We start from the raw sequence: 14,714 nt of genomic DNA on the forward strand, positions 1-14,714 counted from the left end.
CAATTTCCAAGTACACATTTGCCAGAAAACAGCCTGTCTCTATCCACACTTGCCAGATAATTTCTGATATTATCAAAATTAACTTTTCACCAATTTAGAATCTCAACCTGCAGACCAGACCTATCTTTTTGCATATGTATTTTGAAACTAATGGCATTGTGGCCTCTGGATGCAAAGTGTCCCATTACACAAATTTCTGTCACCTACCTATCTTGTTTCCTAATAGGAAATCCTGTATCATATGCTCTCTCATTGGAAATTTATGTACTGATTAAAGAAACCTTCCTGAACACACTTCACAAACTCTATCCTATCTAGTCCTTTCACAGTATGGGATTCCCAGTCAATATGTAGAAAGTTAATATCTCCTACTATAACAACTTTATGTTTCATGCAACAGTCTATAATCTCTTTACAAATTCGTTTTTTGAAATCCCTAGGACTGTTGAGTAGTCCGTAATATAGCCCCATCAACATGGTCATACCTTTCTTATTTCTCAGTTCCATTCATAACACCTCATTACTTCAGTTCTTCAGTCTGTTCTGACTGAGCACTGGCGTAACATTTTCCCTGACTAGTAACACCACCCCTCCTCCTCGAATCCCTCCCACTCAGTCACATCTAAAATAACAGAAACCTGGAATACTGAGCTGCCAGCCCTACCCCTCCTAAAACCAAGTCTCACTAATGGCTACAGTGTCATAATTCCAGGTGTTGATCCATGCCCTGAGCTCATCCACCTTTCCTACGATACTTCTTGCATTGAAATATACACAGCTCAAGACACTAGTCACACCATGCTCAACCTTTTGATTCCTGACTTTGTCTAAGGTCTCATCAACATATTCCTCCACAACATCACCACTAACTGTTCTGGCACTCTGGTTTTCATCTTCCTGCAACTCTAGATTAAACCCCACCATGCAGCATTAACAAACTTTCCTGCTAGGTTATTAGTCTCCCCTCCATTTCTGGTGCAAACCAACCTTTCTGTACAGTTCCCAAACTTCCTGGAAAAGAGCCCAATAATGCAAAAGTCTTATGCCCTCCCTCCTACATCAACTCCTTAACTATGTGTTAAACTGTATAATCTTCCTATTTCTGACTTCACTAGCACGTGGCACAGATAGCAAACCTGAGATCACAACCCTGGAGGCCTGCCATTTAAGTTAGCATCTAACTCCCTGAACTCCTTACGTAGAACCTCATAATTCGTCCTACCCATGTCATTGGTACCTGCATCGGCCACAACCTCTGGTTGTTCATCTTCCCACTTAAGAATGCTGAGGATTCGATCTGAGACACCCCAGATTCTGGCACCCAGGAGGCAACATACCATCTGGGGATCTCATTCACGCCTACCAAACCTTGGTCTGTTCCCCTAAGTTACAAATCCCTTATCACCACAGCGTGCTTCTTCTACCCCCTTCTCTTCTGAGTCATAGAGCGAGGCCCAGTGCCAGATAACTGTGACTTTTCTCTGTTAGGTCAACCCCCCCCCCCCAAATGTTCCCAAAGTAATATACTGTACCTGTTGTTGAGGGACATGGCCACAGTGGATCTCTGCACTGGCTCCTTAACCCTATTCCCATTTTTGACTGTCTCCCAGTTTCCTGTGTCCTGCACCTTGGATGTAACTTCCTCTCTGTATGTCCTAACTATCATCCCTTCAGCCTCCCAAATGATCTGGAGTTCATCCATTTCCAGCTCCATCTCCTTAACGCAGTTTGTTAGAAGCTGCAGCTGGATGAACTCCTCACAGTTGTAGTTGTCAGGGACACTGGACACCTCCCTACCTTCCCACATCCTGCCAGAGGAACATTCAGCTCTTCTGCCTGGCATGTCTACTGTCCTAACTGTGCAGATATAAAGAAGGGAAGGGAAAAAATACTGAGAACTTTTTTTTTTGCTTTCTCTGACTGAAGCCTCAAAGAGCTAAAGCCAAGGTCACCACTCTGTCTCTGTCCACTCCAACGATGCCCCTGCCTTCCTTTAATTTGCTCTTGCTAATCAATCCCAGACGCAGGTCGGTTGCTGGTCAAAGCTCAATTAAGCTGCCGCGATCCATTGCGTCCTTTTTCTACTCAGGCAGTGAATCTGAGTGAAAAGCCCTTCGCTCAAACTTCTGATGTCTGGATTGGTCACTGGTCGAGAGAAAAATAGACTGTGCAAAAACAGAACATGTGAGCAAAAAGATGCAATCAGAAATACCCACAGTAGTGCAAGAGGTAGTGTTCGATATTCACAAACTCAAGAGACTTTGTAGATGTTGGAAATCCAGAGTAACACAGACAAATGCGAAAGGAACTCAGCAGGTCAGGCAGCGTCTATGGAGAGAAATAAACTGTAGATGTTTTGCACTAAGACCTTCACCCATCAGCCTTGATGAAGGTTTATTTCTCTCCATAGATGCTGCCTGACCTGCTGGTTTTCTCCAGCATTTTCTATAGTGTTCCATTTGTGAGGTAGGGCTAGGTTTTAAAATCCTTCTGGTTGCAGGAATGTAGTTGGTCCTGAAATTGGTGGTGTGGGGCTATTAGCCTCTGCACCATCTACCCAACAGTGGCACTGAGGAATGGCCTTGAACCAGGTGGTGGGAATCCTTGATGCTACCTTCCCAAGGTAGCACTTCCTATAGATGCTGTCAGTGGTGGGGAAGGCTGTATCCACAACTTTCTACAGCTTCTTCTATATTCCTATGCTTTGTAAGCTGCACTGTCCATTGGAGGAGATTTCAATGGATTTCATGTTCTGTAGGTGAGGGTTAGAAGCATAAAACCCTTTGACACAAAGGTTGGTAATATCTAATATTCACTGAATATATTCATTAGTCTGCCTCTGTTTTCCCTGCATTGAATAGTAGCACTTCAAATGCATTTCTTTAGCTTCAAGGAGCTTCAGGGAACGACTGAACAGCAGAAGTGTTTAGAATTGTTTGATCTTCCTTACCCTGTTTAAACGATCAACTAGTCTGCTTTCCATAGCTCTGTCAAATCCCTCTCATGCTCTCTCTAAACTGCTGATAGCTCACTTTACAGATCCTTTCAAACATATGTGTAGGTGATCTGTCTATCGGCAGAATTCTGACCACCTCATTCCACAAATAAAATTCCTTGCAAAGCCCTGCTCTATTTGTTTTCCTTCCCAGCTACTGAGGAACTGGAAGCTGACATTGTCACTGTTTATCATCTGTCCCCAATTGCTACTGCGGAGGGGAGGGATGAGTTGAACGCTACGATCCATGTGGTAAACACATATGAAGGAAGTACCAGAATTTACACTTTTCATGATTTTATATGTCTCTGTAAGGTCACCCTTCTGCCTTTTGCACTCCAGGGGTGAAAGGTTTCAGCTTAACCCGTGTTATAGCTCAAGACCTGTAGTCACAGTGCCATCCTTGTGAATCTTTCCTGTATTCCTTCTAGATGAATGGCATTCTTCCTACAGCTGGGCAATCAGAACTGAGCATAATGCTACAAGTATGATCTCACTAAAGACTTGCACAGTTTCAATATCACATCACAATTCTTGTACTCATTGTCCTGACCAATGAAGACAAATGCCTTCTTCACCAACCTGTCTACCTGCTTCAGCACTTCCAATTAACTATGTATCTGTACTTCTTGATTTCTTTGTTCTCCAACGCTCTCCAGAGCCCTATTATTTATTGCGTAAATCCTAAACTCTGAAAGTCCTGAACTGTAATAGCCTTGCGCTAACCACTATGCTACTGTGGTCTCCTTCTGCCAAGAAAATTTTGTATCCTGTTGACTAGTGCTGGATTAGGATTTACATTTGTATTTTAAATATTATTTTTCTTCAAGCTTAACTTATGCATGCTTATATGTTTACACAATCACCTGCTTGTCAGTAAATTTTCAGTAGATTTACAGCATTTTGAGGTATAGTTGGTTCGTTATTTCTATAGTTTCTTTATTTGTTAGCTTGAAATGTCATGGCAGTGTTTATCAAGATTGTTCTTGTCTCATGCAGATTCAGTTCTTTTTAACAGTAGATGTCATGGGTTTGGGATGGTGTTGTTCCTTACGCTGAAGGTAACTCAAGTCTTGAATCTTTCAGGAGGATGAACCCACAGACAGGATACCCTGAACAGGGTACCTGGCTGAGTACTAAAGACCTGTGCTGACATCAGCTGAAGTGTTTGCTGATGCTATTAATCTCTTGCTTTGGCAGTCTGAGGTACCCACCTGTTTTGTGCAAACTTCAATTATACCAGTGCTTGAGAAGAACACGGTAACCTGCCTCAATGACTATCATTCAGTTGCACTTAGATCCACTGTGATGGTGTTTTGAAAGTTTGGTGATGAAACATATCAACCCCTGCCTGAAAAGTGACTTGGATCCATTACAATCTGCCTACTGTCACAACAGGTCCACAACAGATGCAATTTCATTATTCATTCAACCCTGCAACATCCAGATGGTGAAGGTGCCTTCATCAGGATGCTCTTTAATGACTGCAGCTCAGTATTTAATAATGTTATCCCCTCTAACTAATCAATGAGCTTCGAGACCTTGGCCTCAATATCTCCTTCTGCAGTTGCAACCCTGATTTCCTCATTTGCAGACGCCAGTCAACTCACATTGGCACAACGTCCCTTCCACAATCTCCATCAGAAAAGGTGTACCACAAGGCTGTATGCTTAGCTCTCTGCTCTACTCATTTAAGACTTAGGACTGTGAAGCTAAGTACAGCTCCAATGCCATACATAAATTTGCTTACGAAACTACTATTGTCTGAATCAAGAGTGGTGATGAATCAGCATATAAGAGGGAGAATGAAAATCTGGCTGAGTGGTGCCAGAACAACAACTTCTCACTCAATATCAGCAAGATCAAGGAGTTGATCATTGCCTCCAGCAGGAGGAAACTGGAGGTAGATGAGCAATTCCTCAGCGGGGCATAAGAGATGGAGATGGTCAACAACTTTAAATATCTCAGTGATAACACTTCAGAGGATCTGTCCTGGGTCCAGCTAATAAATGCCATGACAAAGAAACTGCTGCAGATTCTACTTTCTTAGAAGTTTATTAAGATTCAGCATGTCATCTAAAACCTTAGCAAACTTACATAGATGACTGAAGGAAAGTATATTGACTGAGGTATCATGGTCTGGCATGGAAACACCAATGCCCTTGAACAGAAAAGCCTACAAAAAGTAATAGATACAGTATAGTCCATCATGAGAAAAGCCCTCCCCATCATTGAGCATATTTCCAAGGAACACTGTCACAGGAAAGCAGCATCCATCATCAAGGACTTCTACCACTCAGGACATGTTCTCTTCCCATTGCTGCCATTAGGAAGGATGTACAGGAACCTCACAACCTATACCACCAGGTTCAGAAACAGTTATTACCATTCAAACATCAGGCTCTTGAACTTCATTCACCCCATCACCAAACTGATTCCCTGATCGTATGGACTCACTTTCAAGGACTCTTCTTCTTATGTTCTTGATATTTATTGCTTCGTTATTTATTAACGGATCAGCTTTGATGAAAGAGTGGAGCAGATTCAATGGGCCATATGGCCCAATTCTGCTCCCATGAACGCTGTTCATAGACTTCAGTTCAGCATTCAACACAATCATCCCTCAGAAACTGATCGGAAAGCTGAGCCTACTGGGCCTGAACACCTCCCTCTGCAACTGGATACTAGACTTCCTGACTGGGAGACCTCAGTCAGTCCGGATTGGGAGCAGCATCTCCAACACCATCACATTGAGCAATGGGACCCCCAGGGTTGGGTGCTCAGTCCACTGCTGTTCACTCTGCTGACCCATGACTGTGCTGCACCACACAGCTCGAACCACATCATCAAGTTCGCCGATGACATGACCGTGGTGGGTCTCATCAGCAAGAATGATGAGTCAGCTTACAGAGAAGAGGTGCAGCGCCTAACAGACTGGTGCAGAGCCAACAACCTGTCTCTGAATGTGAACAATACAAAAGAGATGGTTGTTGACTTCAGGAGGGCATGGAACGACCACTCCCCGCTGAATATCGACGGCTCCTCAGTAGAGATCGTAAAGAGCACCAAATTTCTTGGTGTTCACCTGGCGGAAAATCTCACTTGGTCCCTCATCACCAGCTCCATAGCTAAGAAAGCCCAGTAGCAACTCTACTTTCTGTGAAGGCTGAGGAAAGTCCATCTCCCACCCCCATCCTCGTCACATTCTACAGAGGTTGTGTTGAGAGTATCCTGAGCAGCTGCATCACTGCCTGGTTCATAATTTGCACCATCTTGGATTGCAAGACCCTGCAGCGGATAGTGAGGTCAGCTGAGAAGATCATCGGGGTCTCTCTTCCTGCCATTACAGACATTTACACTACACACTGCATCTGCAAAGCAAACGGCATTATGAAGGACCCCACTTATCCCTCATACAAACTCTTCTCCCTCCTGCCATTTGCGAAAAGGCACCGAAGCATTTGGGCTGTCACAACCAGACTATGTAACAGTTTCTTCCCCCAAGCCATCAGACTCCTCAATACCCATAGCCTGGACTGACACCAACCTACTGCCCTCTACTGTGCCTATTGTCTTGTTTATTACTTTTTGTAATGCCTGCATTGTTTTGTGCACTTTATGCAGTCCTGGGTAGGTCTGTAGTCTAGCATAGTTTTTTTTTGTGTTGTTTTTACGTAGTTCAGTGTAGCTTTTGTACTGTTTCATGTAGCACCATGGTCCAGAAAAACATTGTCTCGTTTTTACTGCGTACTGTACCAGCAGTTATGGTAGAAATGACAATAAAAAGTGACTTGAGTTGACTTGATATCTTATGGTCTCATGGTCTTATTGCTATTATAAATACATCTTTTTCTCAGCTCAAGATGGTAGAACCAGAAAAGCAGGCATAGCCAAGCAGGCTCATTTCTCAACTGCGAGGAGCTTTCAGACTATTCTAGTGGTGTTTAGTATTGTGGCTTTCTAAAGATTTACATTGATATTAATGTGTAGCCCTAATTGTTTAATGTTATTCTGTAATGTCTCAGAAGATGTCTCACAGACCAGTGAGTCTTACCTCAGTGATTGGTAAATTGATGGAGAAGATCCTGAGAGGCATGATTTATGAACATTTGGAGAGGTATAATATGATTAGGAGTAGTCTTTGTAAAGAGCAGTTTGTGCCTTATGAGCCTGATTGAATTTTTTAAGGATGTGACTAAACACATTGATGAAGGAAGAGTAGTAGATGTAGTGTATATAGATTTCAGCAAGGCATTTGATAAGGTACCCCATGCAAGGCTTACTGAGAAAGGGATAAAAGGGGACATTGCTTTGTGGATCCAGAACTGGCTTGTCCACAGAAGGCAAAGAGTGGTTGTAGATGGGTCATATTCTGCATGGAGGTCAGTCACCAGTGAAGTGCCTCAGGGATCAGTTCTGGGACCCTTACTCTTCATAATTTTTATAAATGACCTGGATGAGGAAGTGGAGGGATGGGTTTGTAAGTTTGCTGATGACACAAAGGTTGGAGGTGTTGTGGATAGTGCGGAGGGCTGTCAGAGGTTACAGCGGGACATTGACAGGATGCATCACTGGGTTAAGAAGTGCCAGATGGAGTTCAACCCAGATAAGTGTGAAGTGGTTCATTTTGGTAGGTCAAATATGATGGCAGAATATAGTATTAATGGTAAGAATCTTGGCAATGTGGAGGATTAGAGGGATCTTGGGGTCCGAGTCCACAGGATGCTCAAAGCAGTTGTGTAGGTTGACTCTGTGGTTAAGAGGGCGTATGGAGTATTGGCCTTCATCAATCGTAGAATTGAATTTAGGAGCTGACAGGTAATGTTGCAGCTATATAGGATCCAGGTCAGACCCCACTTGGAGTACTGTGCTCAGTTCTGGAAGGATGTGGAAGCCATGGAAAGGGTGAAGAGGAGATTTACAAGGATGCTGCCTGGATTGGGGAGCATAGTTTATGAGAATAGTATGAGTGAACTCAGCCTTTTCTTCTTGGAGCAAAGGAGGATGAGAGGTGACCTGATAGAGGTGTACAAGATGATGAGAGGCATTGATTGTGTGGATATCAGAGGCTTTTTCCCAGGGCTGAAATGATTGCCACAAGAGGACGCAGGTTTAAGGTGCTGGGAAGAAGGTAAAGAGGAGAGTCAGGGGTAAGTTTTTTACTCAGAGTGCGGTGAGTGCATGGAATGGGCTGCTGGCAATGGTGGTGGAGGCTGATACGATAGGGTCTTTTAAGAGACTTTTAGATAGATACACAGAGCTTAGTAAAATAGCGAGCTATAGGTAAGCCTAGTAATTTCTAAGGAAGGGACATGTTTGGCACAACTTTGTGGGCTGAAGGGCCTGTATTGTGCTGTAGGTTTTCTATGTTTCACAGACTGTTCTTATGAGAGGGAATTCCCTTTCCTGTCCTGCTTCAACAGTGATCTATATAAAGGGGCAACATCCAGCCTCCAGTTAATTGTTTTTGACCTTTCTTTTTTGCTGTTGTGTTACTTGTGTGGCTTGACAGGTTGACTCTTGTACTTTGGTGAACATCAAATAAAATGGCTGTAATCAGAAGATTTGTGTCTCATTCCTAACTTCCAAAGAAACTTCTGTACAGTATCGTTTCCAGATGCAACATCAGCTTCCCCTGGATTCCATATGATCCACACTCTGTGGCCACTTTCTTAGGTACTGGAGGTACCTAGTGAAGTGGCCACCAAGTGAACTTCTGTATGTTTGTGGTTTTCTGCTGCTGTAGCCCAGCCACTTCAAGGTTCAACATGCTATGTGTTCAGCGATGCTTTTCAGCGCAACATTGTTGTAACGTGTGGTTAGTTGAGTTACAGTCACCTTCCTGTCAGCTGGAATCAATCTGGCTATTTTCCTCTGACTTCTCTCTCTGTAAAGTCCAGAGACTTTTGTGTGTGAAAATCCCAGGAGATACTCAAACTACTCTGTAAGACACCGACAATCATACCACAGTCAAAATCACCAACATCACATTTTTTCCCAATTCTGACGTTTGGTCTGAACAACAACTGAACCTCTGAACCATTTCAATGAGTTACTATATGCATAGAGTTACTGTCACAAGATTGGCTGATGAGAAATTTGTATTAATGAGGTTTTCCTAATAAAGTGACCACTGTGTGTAAATTTCTATGCTGGCCTACTATGTACAACCTTGTCAATGGCCTTACTCTTCACAGTATATGACTTGGAGATGGAGTATGAATTGGGAATCTGTTGATTTACCTATGCACATGCAGTTCTTGACAGTGAATGCTAGGGTTTGTAAGCTGTAGGCCAACACACTCAAAGTGACCAAAGCTTGAATCTGTTGCTCATAGTAGTTCCACTGCCACATTTCTTTTGTCACCAAATGACTTCCAAAATTGCCAAATCCTTACTGCTGAGTTAGAAACATAGAAAATAGGTACAGGAGTAGGCCATTCGGCCTTTCGAGCCTGCACCCCCATTCAGTATGATCATGGCTGATCATCCAAATCAGAACGCTGTACTGTCTTCTCTCCATACCCCCTAATCCCTGTAGCCACAAGGGCCATATCTAACTTCCTCTTAAGTATAGCCAATGAACTGGCCTCAACTGTTTCCTGTGGCAGAGAATACCACAGATTCACCACTCTCTGTGTGAAGAAGTTTCTCCTCATCTCGGTCCTAAAAGGCTTCCCCTTTATCCTTAAACTGTGACCCCTCGTTCTGGACTTCCCCAACATTGGAAACAATTTTCCTGCATCTAGCCTGTCCAATCCCTTTAGAATTTTATACATTTCAATAAGATCCCCCTTAATCTTCTGAATTCCAGCGAGTATAAATAAACCCAGTAGATCCAGTCTTTCTTCATATGAAAGTCCTGCCATCACAGGAATCAATCTGGTGAACCTTCTTCGTACTCCCTCTATGGCAAGAATTTCTTTCCTCAGATTAGGGGATCAAAACTGCACACAATACCCCAGGTGTAGTCTCAGCAAGGCCTTGTACAACTGCAGTAGAACCTCCCTGCTCCTGTACTCAAATCCTTTTGCTATGAATGTCAACATACCATTCATCTTTTTCACCGCCTGCTGTACCTGCATGCTCACTTTCAATGAATGGTGTACAATGACACCCAGGTCTCATTGCACCTCCCCTTTTCCTAATCGGCCACCGTTCAGATAATAATCTGTTTTCCTGTTCTTGCAACCAAAGTGGATAACCTCACATTTATCCGCATTAAATTGCATCTGCCATGAATTTGCCCACTCACCTAACCTATCCAAGTAACCCTGCATCTTCTTAGCATCCTCCTCACAGCTAACACTGCCGCCCAGCTTCGTTTCATCCACAAACTTGGAGATGCTGCATTTAATTCCCTCGTCTAAATCATTTATATATTGTAAACAACTGGGATCGCAGCACTGAGCCTTGCGTTACCCCACTAATCACTGCCTGCCATTCTGAAGAGGTCCCGTTTATTCCCACTCTTTGCTTCCAGTCTGCCAACCAATTTTCTAACCACATCAATACCATACCCCCAATACTGTGTGTTTTAAGTTTGCACACTAATCTCCTGTATAGGACCTTGTCAAAAGCCTTTTGAAAATCCAAATATACCACATCCACTGGCTCTCCCCTATCCACTCTACTAGTTACATCTTCAAAAAATTCTATAAGATTCGTCAGTCATGATTTTCCTTTCACAAATCCATGCTGACTTTGTCCGATGATTTCACCTCTTTCCAAATGTGCTGTTATCACATCTTTGATAACCAACTCTAGCATTTTCCCTACCACCGATGTCAGACTAACCGGTCTATAATTCCCCGGTTTCTCTCTCCCACCTTTTTTAAAAAGTGGGGTTACATTAGCCACCCTCCAATCCTAAGGAACTAATCCAGAATCTAAAGAGTTTTGAAAAATTATCACTAATGCATCCACTATTTCTTGGGCTACTTCCTTAAGCACTCTGGGATGCAGACCATCTGGCCCTGGGGATTTATCTGCCTTTAATCCCTTCAATTTACCTAACACAGGGGTGGGCAAACTTTTTGACTTGTGGGCCACAAAGGGTTCTAAAATTTGACAGGGGGGCCAGGCCAGGAGCAGATGGACGGAGTGTTTTGGTAATACACCTCATAAGAGAAAATAAAATATCATGGGATATGTAGAAAACATGTGCTTTAATTTCAATTGAAAATGAACAAATGCATTACAACAAAATATCTGTCTTTGAATTCCCATGGTATTTAGTTATTTATTGAAATGACTTTTAAAACACTGAAAATTAAATGAATAAAATACAGCTTTTTTAATAGTAACAGTTATTATTTTAAAGCACTGAAAATTCTGTTATCTTTCAAGATATTATCATCATCACTCTCCTCCTGACTGTCTTTATTTCAAAAACGGTAGGAGATGCAGGTCTACTTGTCCTGCTCCTTCTTATTCAATTGTCCCCTGTGCCAAAACTCAACAACGACCAGCACAACGACAGAACAGTGACAACGCGCCAGTATGCGGAGCACGTTATTTGATCTGGAGCGCATTTTTTATTTTGAGAACATACGTGCACCTGCGCACTACTCATGTCCATCACTTAACAGAAATGACATGTAACATGTAAGGCTTATTGAAAAAAATATTTTCAAATGCATTTTTTACATAACACAATGAAGAAACTTATTTTTAATTTCAGTGGGAACAGTGTTGTTGGTCTCCCTTTTTAGCCACCGCATCAAAGTCTGGATTTAGTTTTGTTGTGGCGATCCTCAGGATGGATCTGAGGTGTTGGTCAGTTAACTTGGATCTGTGGCTGGCTTTGTTGATGTTCATGACGCTGAACGCCTGTTCACACAAATAGGTCGAGTCGAACAAAGAGTAAAGCGCAAATGTGGAGTAATACGCTGCACCTCAACAAAGGTCAATGTATATAGAGTGCATCATCTATTGGGCAAACACCAGAATTGCGGGGGAAAAAACATTAACAAAGTTTATTAACAGAATTTCATCAAGTTCTGCGGGCCGGATTAAAAAGCTTAATGGGCCGCATATGGCCCTCGGGCCGTAGTTTGCCCATGCCTGACCTAACACCACTTCCCTACTAACATGTATTTCCCACAGTGCCTCCATCTCACTAGACCTTCGGTCCCTTACTATTTCTGGAAGATTATTTATGTCTTCCTTAGTGGAGACAGAACCAAAATATTCAATTGATCTGCCATGTCCTTGTTCCCCATGATCAATTCACCTGTTTCTGACTGTAAGGGACTTACATTTGTCTCAACCAATCTTTTTTCTTTTCACATATATATAAAAGCTTTTACAGTCAGTTTTTATGTTCCCTGCCAGCTTTCTCTCATAATCTTTTTTCCCTTTCCTAATTAAGACCTTTGTCCTCCTCTGCTGGACTCTGAATTTCTCCCAGTCCTCAGGTGTGCCGCTTTTTCTGGCTAATTTGTATGTTTCTTTTTTGGACTTGACACTATCCCTGATTTCCCTTGTCAGCCACGGGTGCACTACTTTCCCTGGTTTATTCTTTTTCCAAACTGGGATGAACAATTGTTCTAGTTCATCCATGCGATCTTTAAATGCTTGCCATTGCATATCCACCGTCAATCCTTTAAGTATCATTTGCCAGTCTATCTTAGCTAATTCACGTCTCATACTTTCAAAGTTACCCTTCTTTAAGTTCAGAACCTTTGTTTCTGAATTAACTATGTCACTCTTCATCTTAATGAAGAATTCCACCATATTATGGTCACTCTTACCCAAGGGGCCTCGCATGACAAGATTGCTAACTAACCTTTCCTCATTGTTCAATACCCAATCTAGAATGGCCTGCTCTCTAGTTGGTTCCTTGACATGTTGGTTCAGAAAACCATCCCACATACATTCCAAGAAATCCTCTTCCTCAGCGCCCTTACCAATATGGTTCACCCAATCTATATATAGATTGACGTCACCCATTATAACTGCTGTTCCTTTATTGCATGCATTTCTAACTTACTGTTTAATGCCATCCCCAACCTCACTACTACTGTTAGGTAGCCTGTACACAACTCCCACCAGCGTTTTCTGCCCCTTAGTGTTTTGCAGCTCTACCCATATCAATTCCACATCCTCCGGGCTAATGTCCTTCCTTTCTATTGCGTTAATCTCCTCTCTAACCAGCAAGGCTACCCCACCTCCTTTTCTTTCCTGTCTATCCCTCCTGAATATTGAATATCCCTGGATATTGATTTCCCATCCTTGGTCACCCTGGAGCCATGTCTCTGTGATCCCAACTATATCATATTCATTAATATCTATCTGCACATTCAATTCATCCACTTTGTTACGAATGCTCCTCGCAATGACACACAAAGCCTTTAGACTTATTTTTACAACACTCTTAGCCTTATACAATTATGTTGAAAAATGGCCATTTTTGATTTTTGCCTTGGATTTGCCTACCTGCCACTTTTACTTTTCACCTTACTACTTTTTGCTTCTACCCTCATTTTACACCCCTCTGTCTCTCTGCACTTGTTCCCATCCCCCTGCCACATTAGTTTAAATCCTCCTGAACAGCAGGACTTCCTTGACTTATTTCTATTTTCCTCTTCCTTGACCCTAACACCCCTGCCAACTCAGATTAAACCCTCCCTAACAGCTATATTAAACAAACCCGCCAAAATATTAGTACCCTTTGAGTTCAGGTGTAACCCATTGTTTCTGTATAAGTCATGCCTTCCCCAAAATAGATCCCAGTGATCTAAGAATTTGAAGCCCTGCCCCCTGCACCAGTTACTTAGCCACACATTCATCTGCTTAATTCTGCTATTCTGACAATCATTAGTGCGTGGCTCAGGCAGTAATCCTGAGATTATTACTCTGGAGGTCTGGCCTTTTAATTTTCTTCCTAGCTCCCAGTAATCTTCCTTCAGGAACTCCTCTCTTTTTCTGTCTATGTCATTGGTACCAACATGTACCAAGACTTCTGGTTGCTTGCCCTCTCTCCTAAGAATACTCTGGACCTAATCCGAGATATCTCGTACCCTGGCACCAGGGATGCAACACACCATCTGGGTATCCTTGTCCAGCTCGCAGAATCTCTTGTCTGTTCTCCTCACGATGGAATCCCCTATAACGACGGCATTTCTCCTTGCTCTCTTGATCACGGCACTGGGCAGAGTGCCAGAGTCCCGTTCGTTGTGGTCTTCTTCTGTCTGGTCAGCCTCTCCAACAGTATCTAGAACTATATATCGATTTCTGAGGGGGACTGTCCACTATCTCTCTCTATCGATCACCTCCTCACTTTCTCTAATAAACTGAAGGTCATCAAGTTGTTGCTCCAGATCCCTCACACGATCCCTAAGGAGCTTCATCTCATTGCATCTGGAGCAGATGTATTCCTGGGGGAGGCTGGAAGTCTCCCAAGGTCCCCACATCTGGCACTCCAGGCACAACACTAATCCTAAATGCATACATCTAATGCTACTGTAAGCTCTAAATAAATAAACCTGTATCTTACCACTTAACTGTAAGACTCAACCGTTGCAGGAAGCCTCTTCCCGTTTCCGCCTATGCCCATTGAGCCAAAGCCCTATCACTCTGTACCTGCTCACTCCGCTGCCCGTTCTGACACTGCCCGCTGGATACGGCGGTGATCTTTTTAAATCTCCCGCACTCTGAGGTCACGCACCTGTGCAGTTGTGCCTTATTTATCCCAAGTAGTTTGAAAGGAAAATCT

The sequence above is a fragment of the Hypanus sabinus genome, chromosome 16 (assembly GCF_030144855.1).
Source record: "Hypanus sabinus isolate sHypSab1 chromosome 16, sHypSab1.hap1, whole genome shotgun sequence".
NCBI lineage: Eukaryota > Metazoa > Chordata > Chondrichthyes > Myliobatiformes > Dasyatidae > Hypanus > Hypanus sabinus.